Source organism: Vigna radiata, unplaced genomic scaffold (assembly GCF_000741045.1).
Source record: "Vigna radiata var. radiata cultivar VC1973A unplaced genomic scaffold, Vradiata_ver6 scaffold_265, whole genome shotgun sequence".
In the NCBI taxonomy this organism is placed as follows: Eukaryota; Viridiplantae; Streptophyta; class Magnoliopsida; order Fabales; family Fabaceae; genus Vigna; species Vigna radiata.
Window position 1 is genome coordinate 53,073 of NW_014543983.1, and position 7,536 is coordinate 60,608.

Genomic DNA, 7,536 nt, shown 5'->3' on the forward strand with positions numbered 1-7,536 from the left:
TGTTTATATTTCTTATTTGTATTTTGGGCTTAGCCCATATTTCTTCTATTATAAATAGAGAACCCTATGTGTTTATTTAACACAGGGGAGATTTCCCCTCATCTTTTTCCTATTTCATAGGGTTTTAAGCCTAACTCAGCCCTACAAAACTGGCTTGTAAGGTGAGGTCTGCACCCCACTTAATATATTATAAATTGGCCTTATCTCTAGTCGATGTGGAACTTCCAACACACCCCCTCACGTCGAGGTATATACATCTCGAGCATGAGACTAGATATTAATGGGTGGTCCGATAACGGCCCAATAGCAGGTGGAACAATATGCCCAACAAATATTGCTAGGATAGGCTCTAACCATAGCTCTGATACCATGTTAGAAGTGGGTTTTAAGCCTAACTCAACCCTACAAAATCGGCTTCTAACATATCGTGACATTGTTCTTCTCACATAAGCTTACATTGTCTAAGTCTTTTCATAAAACAAAAGAAAGAACTTCACAAGTTATCATATTTTTTTGTATGGTATTTATCCTCTCACTGATTGTGTTTAGAATTTTGAAGAGAATTAAAACACTTGTATTGTTTATCTTAGGAGAGTCAAACTTTCTAGACACTTGTCTAGGGTTGATACCATGAGTGGTTAGAATACTTGAATACCATGAGTGGTTAAACTTGGACTAGTCAGAATTGACTAGAGGAACCAAGAGTGATAAAAATACTTAGTGTATACCAGGAGTGGTTTGTACTCGGTTGTAATCTTGGATAAGATTAGTGGAATCTCTCAAGAGTTCTTGAGGGAGACTAGACATAGCTTAGGATTGAGAGAACCAATATAAAATACTTGTGTTATTGCTTTATTAGCTTAAAACATTTTCTTAAACGCTTGCTTAAATATACAAACGTCTAACAACTATTATGGATCATGTAATCACTGTAATAGTTATTAAGCGTTAGTTTTCAGAAATAGTTCAGAAACACTATTCAACCCACCCCCTTCTAGTGTTTCTGATGGAAACATCTTCATGACACGCAGAAGCATGCTCCAAGTTGCAGAGAATTGGCAGCGGAATGATGAAGAAGATGAAGTGTGAATTGCACGGGAGGTGTTTGTGAAAATGTCTGGTGATGTTAGATGAATGTTTTTGGTAGAGTTATAGCTCAGGCAGCCTTCCAAAGGGGAAAGGAGCTATAGGAGGTGCAAGATAACAAGGCACAAGGTTGAACTTGAGAGGATAGCTGAGAATTCAACAGCATTTCATTACTCCAAATCAAGTTCCATTTACAAGTGATGAAGCTCTCTATTTATAGATGAAGGAGAGCTTCTAAAACGTATTGTGCAAGCTATCCTAAAGATACATGTGCTGAAAACAAATGAAAGAAGCTTGGAAGGCAAGCCACAATAGCTGACTCAGCAGAAAATGATGAAGACAGTGAAGTTGTTGTTTTTGGCGCTGGGCGTCATGAAGAGGGCGCTGAGCGCCAACCATTTCCTTTGCTTCTTGGTTTTTTCTTTGTTTGTTACTTACGTGGCAACCTTCTTTAGTTGCATAGACATAGTTTCTTCTCTTCATTAATGTCCTACAAAAGCAATGTAAAGTTATTTGTCAAAGGGAAAGAGGATTTAGTAATTAATACTCCATAAGAGTAAAGTAGTGAGTGCTCCCTCTTCCTCTTGGATTCTCTTGGACATGGCTCTTGTTAAAGGTCCTATGTTGAGCTTGGATGGTCCTCCATCAGTCCCTCCCTCTTGAAAAAGATCTATCCTCAGATCNTGGTAATCCTGTTGGGCATCTCCTGTGAAAGGAATTAAGTCACAGATGTTAAAAGTAGGACTGACACCATAACTTTCAGGAAGGTCTAATTGATATGCATTATCATTAATCTTCTTGACCACTCTGAAAGGTCCATCACCTCTTGGGCTTAATTTGGATTTATGTTGAGAAGGAAATCTATCTTTTCTCAAGTGAAGCCAAACTAAATCTCCCTCATTAAGGATTACTTGTTTTCTCCCTTTGTTGTTGTATTCAGAATATTTTTTAGTTTGTTTTTCAATATGACTTTTAACCTTTTCATGCAACTTTTTGACAAATTCTGCTTTAGAAAGACCTTCTTTATGAAGAAAAGAAGATGATTCTGGAAGGGGAAGTAAATCAAGAGGTGTGAGAGGGTTAAAACCATAAACAACCTCAAAAGGAGAAAGATTAGTAGTCTTGTGAACTACTCTATTATAAGCAAACTCTATATGAGGTAGATGATCATCCCAATTTTTAATATTGCCCTTCAACATTACTCTTAATAGAGTGGATAGAGATCTATTTACTACTTCTGTTTGCCCATCAGTTTGTGGGTGACATGTTGTAGAAAATAGGAGTTTAGTACCTAGCTGGGCCCAAAGTGTTTTCCAAAAGTAGCTAAGGAACTTAACATCTCTATCAGAAACTATAGTTTTGGGTAAACCATGCAATTTAACAACTTCTTTGAAAAAGAGTCTTGCTATATAGCTAGCATCATCTATTTTATGGCAAGGTATGAAATGAGCCATTTTACTAAATCGATCAACCACCACAAAGATAAAATCAAACCCCTTTTGAGTTCTTGGTAGACCTAAGACAAAATCCATACTAATATCTTCCCAAGGGGTACTAGCTATTGGAAGAGGAAGGTAGAGTCCATGAGGCATTACTTTAGACTTAGCTTGTAAACAAGTTATGCAACTAGAACAATGCTTTTGGACATTTATCCTCATGTGTGGCNAATAAAATTTGCTTTTCAAAGTATGAAGAGTTTTATCAACTCCATGGTGGCCCATGAGTCCTCCTCCATGACTTTCCTTGATAAGAAGCTTTCGAATGGATCCTTGGGGTATACATAGTTTTCCTTTATTAAAAAGATACCCCTCAGAAATATAGAATCCGTCGAATGGCTTTTTAAGACAAGATGCATAAGTGGATGCAAAGGTAGGGTCAGTGTCATAAAGTTGTTTGATGTTATCAAAACCTAGTATTTGTGAACCTAGAGTAACTAGTAATGCATGTCGTCTAGATAAAGCATCCGCAACAACATTAGTACTCCCCCTTTTATGTTTGATGACATATTGAAACTGCTCAAGGTACTCAATCCACTTTGCATGCCGCTTGTTCAGCTTTCCTTGCCCTTTAATATACTTGAGAGATTCATGATCAGTGCTGATAATAAACTCTCTAGACACCAAATAATGTTCCCAAGTTTTTAATGCTCGAATAAGGGCATAAAGTTCTTTGTCATAGGTAGGATAGTTCAAAGTATGTCCCTTAAGTTTTTCACTGAAATAAGATATAGGGTGACCTTCTTGTATAAGCACAGCTCCTATTCCTACCCGAGAAGCATCACATTCTACTTGAAAAGCTTTGGAAAAATCAGGTAAATGTAGAATGGGTGCATGTGTTAGCTTATGTTTTAAGGTCTCAAAGGATAGACTTTGTTTTTCATCCCATTTGAATGGCACATCCTTCTTTAAAAGTTCATTGAGGGGAGCAGCAATAATAGAGAAATTTTCTACAAAGCGTCTATAGAAACCTGCTAGACCTAGAAAACTTCTTATTTCTCCCACTGTTTTCAGGACAGGCCACTCTTGGATAGCTTTGATTTTGCTAGGATCAACATGTACACCTTCTTTCCCCACTTTGAAGCCTAGAAAAATAACACTCTCTTGACAAAAGGTACATTTGTCGAAGTTGGCAAATAAGTGGTGTTATCTAAGCAAAATCAAAACTTTCCTTACATGGTGAAGATGTTCTTTAAGACCTTTGCTATAGATTAAAATATCATCAAAGTAGACTACAACAAAGCTGCCTATGTATTCCTGAAGGACATGATTCATTAAACGCATGAAGGTACTAGGAGCATTGGTTAAGCCAAAAGGCATGACTAACCATTCATAGAGGCCAAATTTGGTCTTAAAAGCGGTTTTCCATTCATCTCCTTTAATTCTGATTTGATGATATCCACTTTTAAGATCAATCTTGGTGAACATATTTGCTCCATGTAATTCATCTAACATATCATCCAGTCTAGGAATAGGGTGCCTATACTTAACTGTAATGTTGTTAATAGCCCTGCAATCTGTAAACATTCGCCAAGAACCATCTTTCTTAGGGACTAACAACACTGGCACCGCACATGGGCTAAGGCTCTTTTGTATCCACCCTTTTCCCAATAAATCATTAACTTGCTTCTCTATCTCTTTGGTTTCTGTGGGGTTAGTCCTATAAGTTGGCCTATTGGGAAGGTTGGCACCAGGAATTAAATCAATTTGATGTTCAATTCCTCTAAGAGGTGGTAATCCACTTGGAACCTCTTTAGGAAATAAATCATCAAACTCCTTTAAAAGCTTTTGTAACCCCTTTGGATGAGAATCAAGTGGATGATTTATGGAAAGAAGTGCCTCCTTACAATAGAGAAGAAAGTGAGGTTGTCCAAGNTATGGAAAGAAGTGCCTCCTTACAATAGAGAAGAAAGTGAGGTTGTCCAAGGAAAAGATTTTTAGAAGGTTGTGGTGGGACAACTTCTTTGGTTGAGGCACATTCGACCAAACTCAACTTTTTCTCTTTGGAAACTTTGGTAGATTGGAGCTTTTTCTCACCATCCAACTTCCTCTTAAGTATTATTTGATCCTCTCGCACTTGTGATGGTGTAAGAGGGCTCAGGATAATCTTTTTGCCTTTATGTTGAATGGTTATCTTGTTGGTGACTCCATCATGTAAAGCTTGTTTGTCAAATTGCCAAGGCCGTCCAAGTAAGATATGACCCGCTTCCATTGGTATAATATCACAAATGATTTGATCTTCATACTTGCCTATGGAAATGGGAACACTTACTTGTTCCTTAACAACTATTCCTTCATCCTCTTTTATCCATTGAAGTTTGTAAGGGCTGGGATGAGGAGTAGGAGTTAAGCCTAGCTTTTCAACCATTCTAGAGCTACAACAATTACAACAAGAACCANTATCCACAATCATTGAACAGGTTTTATCAAGGACTTTGCAGCGAGTATGGAATAGGTTTTCTCGTTGAGTTTGTTCTAACTCAACATGCTTTGCCTCAAGGAGTATTCTAACCATGAGAAGATCTCCATCACAAGGTGGAGCTTCATGTTCCTCTTCAGATGAGGATAATTCAGACGCGCTAGAAGGGGACTCCTCACTCTGACTCTCATGTTCAAGGATATAAGTTGACTTTTTGTAGTGACACTCACTTGAATAGTGTCCTCTTGCTCCACATTTGAAACATCTAGTCTCTCTACCCTTGTTATCTCTAGGTGGCTCTCTGGAAGTCCTTTGTTCTTTTCCCTTGTAGCTTTCTTTGTCTCTTTTTAGCTCTCTATCTTTGCCTTTGAGCTTGTCTTGTGGTCTTTCGCGCTCTCTCTCCTTTGTTTCCTCATATCTTGGCAAGCTACCCTCCCTCTTAAAATCTCTCCTATATGATGATGTGGTAGGATAGGTTCTTTTTGTGGAAGCTTTTCTTCTATTTTGTTCTTCCACTCTCACACATAGCTGGACAAAATCATTTAGATCTAAGTAAGGTAAGAGTTCTACCTTATCTCTAATGTCATAGTTTAATCCACTCTGNAATCTAGCTATGGTGAATCTTTCTTCTTCTTTGATCCCAGCTCTCAACATGAGTAACTCTAACTTTTGTCTGTATTCCTCAACACTCATGTTTCTTTGTTGAAGTCGATGAAGCTTATCCATGACTTCTCTTGCATAGTAGGGTGGGACATGTCGCCTGTGTAAGGCTGCTTTCAGCTCATTCCAATATTGAATTGTGTAGTCGCCATGCATCCTTTGGTCTCTCATGATGGATGTCCACCAATAAAGGGCTGCACCTTGAAAGGTCAAGGTGGCTAGGGTCACTCTCCTCCTATCATCTATGTTGTAGCATTCAAAACTTTGTTCAACCTTCATCTCCCACTCAAAGTATTCTTCAACATTATCTCTNCCATAGAAAGGAGGAAGGTCAAGCTTAGGTTCTACATGATGTTCTCTAGGGTTGTGATGACGCCTAGGAGGGCGTTGATAGTGATCATAAGGTTGATAGGTATGGTGTTCACTATGGTGGGAATGATCATCTTGATCATGATTGTGCCTATGAGAGTGAGCTTCGTTGGTGTGCCCGTTTTTATTGAGAGTAAGAGTGGCGACCATTTGCCTTAGCTCATTAAGCTCAGCCTTGGTTCTATTGAGTTCTTCTCTTAACTCTATGTTCTCTTGATCTTGAGTGACATTACCTTGAACACTAGAGTGACTCATGCTTGTGAAGTAGATAAATTGATTTTCACAAATATTTGAAAGCCTTGCACAAGTATGAATCAAAACTTTTTGAAAGGAGAATTTGCTTGTTTTTGGTGAATGACTTCTATAAAGATTCTAGAGGTGAAGAAACCGAATAGCTCCCAGGAAGGAGAGGTGAGTCACAATGGACAAGCTTAGAAACCTTGTCCTTCCTAGCCAGAGTGTCTCCTGACGCTTCTCATCCAAGTTTCTAGATAGAAGTCTTTCAAAACCTTTTTAATGCAAAGATGTTATGCACCTAGTAAACCAAACGAAGGTTTGTCTATATGGTAGCACACCTAGCTATCACGGAGACGTAGAACACAAATAATCAACAAGCAAAATTAAAGGAAAGATGATATGAATGGAAAAGACAACGGCCCTATGTGAAAGTGCAAATGACACTTGGAGCCACTTGACACACTTTCACACTAAGATACGCAACTAGACTATTACAATGTTTAATGGAGCTCTTGGAATTGCTTGATAAGCATTTTCCCAAGTAACTCAAGTTTGAAAAGCAATGAGCAATTTACTACAAAGGTTCCGTGATAGAAAGCCAAATAGTACAATGAAATATAGAACTATGTAAACAAAGACGAGTGTGGCTACAAAAGCAAAATAAATGCTGAAATGTAACTTTTGAGTGGTGTTTTGCTGCTGAAAAAAGGTGGCTAGACAGCCCACTTAAAGTCCTCTTGAAGTCCACTTGAAGCCAAGTTAGCAAGACCTTCACTCCTTAATATGCTACCTCTTTGAGAAGAACCAACTTGATGCTAAAATTCCACCAAAAGATATGATAACCCAGCAGAAAAAACACAAAACCGTGAGTGACCAAAAGCAAAGCTGCAGCAGATTTTTAATGCAGAAAAATATGACAGCACATTTTGGGAGCCAATCAAAGTTGAATTCTAATGAATTTTGGGCTGTAAAACAAAGATAGCACTCAAAAGGATCCTAGGAGAAGGTCTAGAACAGATTAAAAATTCAATAAAAGACTCAAACATTGATTGAATTCTGTGCAATGCAAACTGTTTGATGAAATTTAAAACTGTTCGATGAAATGCCACAATGAAATGTAGTTTTGGTATTTTTCTGATTTTTGATGTGTAAACTGGATTGCAGGGATTTAATTGCCTTTTTCAGATTGGTTGACACCTGTGTATGGATTTAATTGTGTGTGGAATAAGATCCCCAGCTTTTGCCAAACCAGTTTACAATTTTCATGTG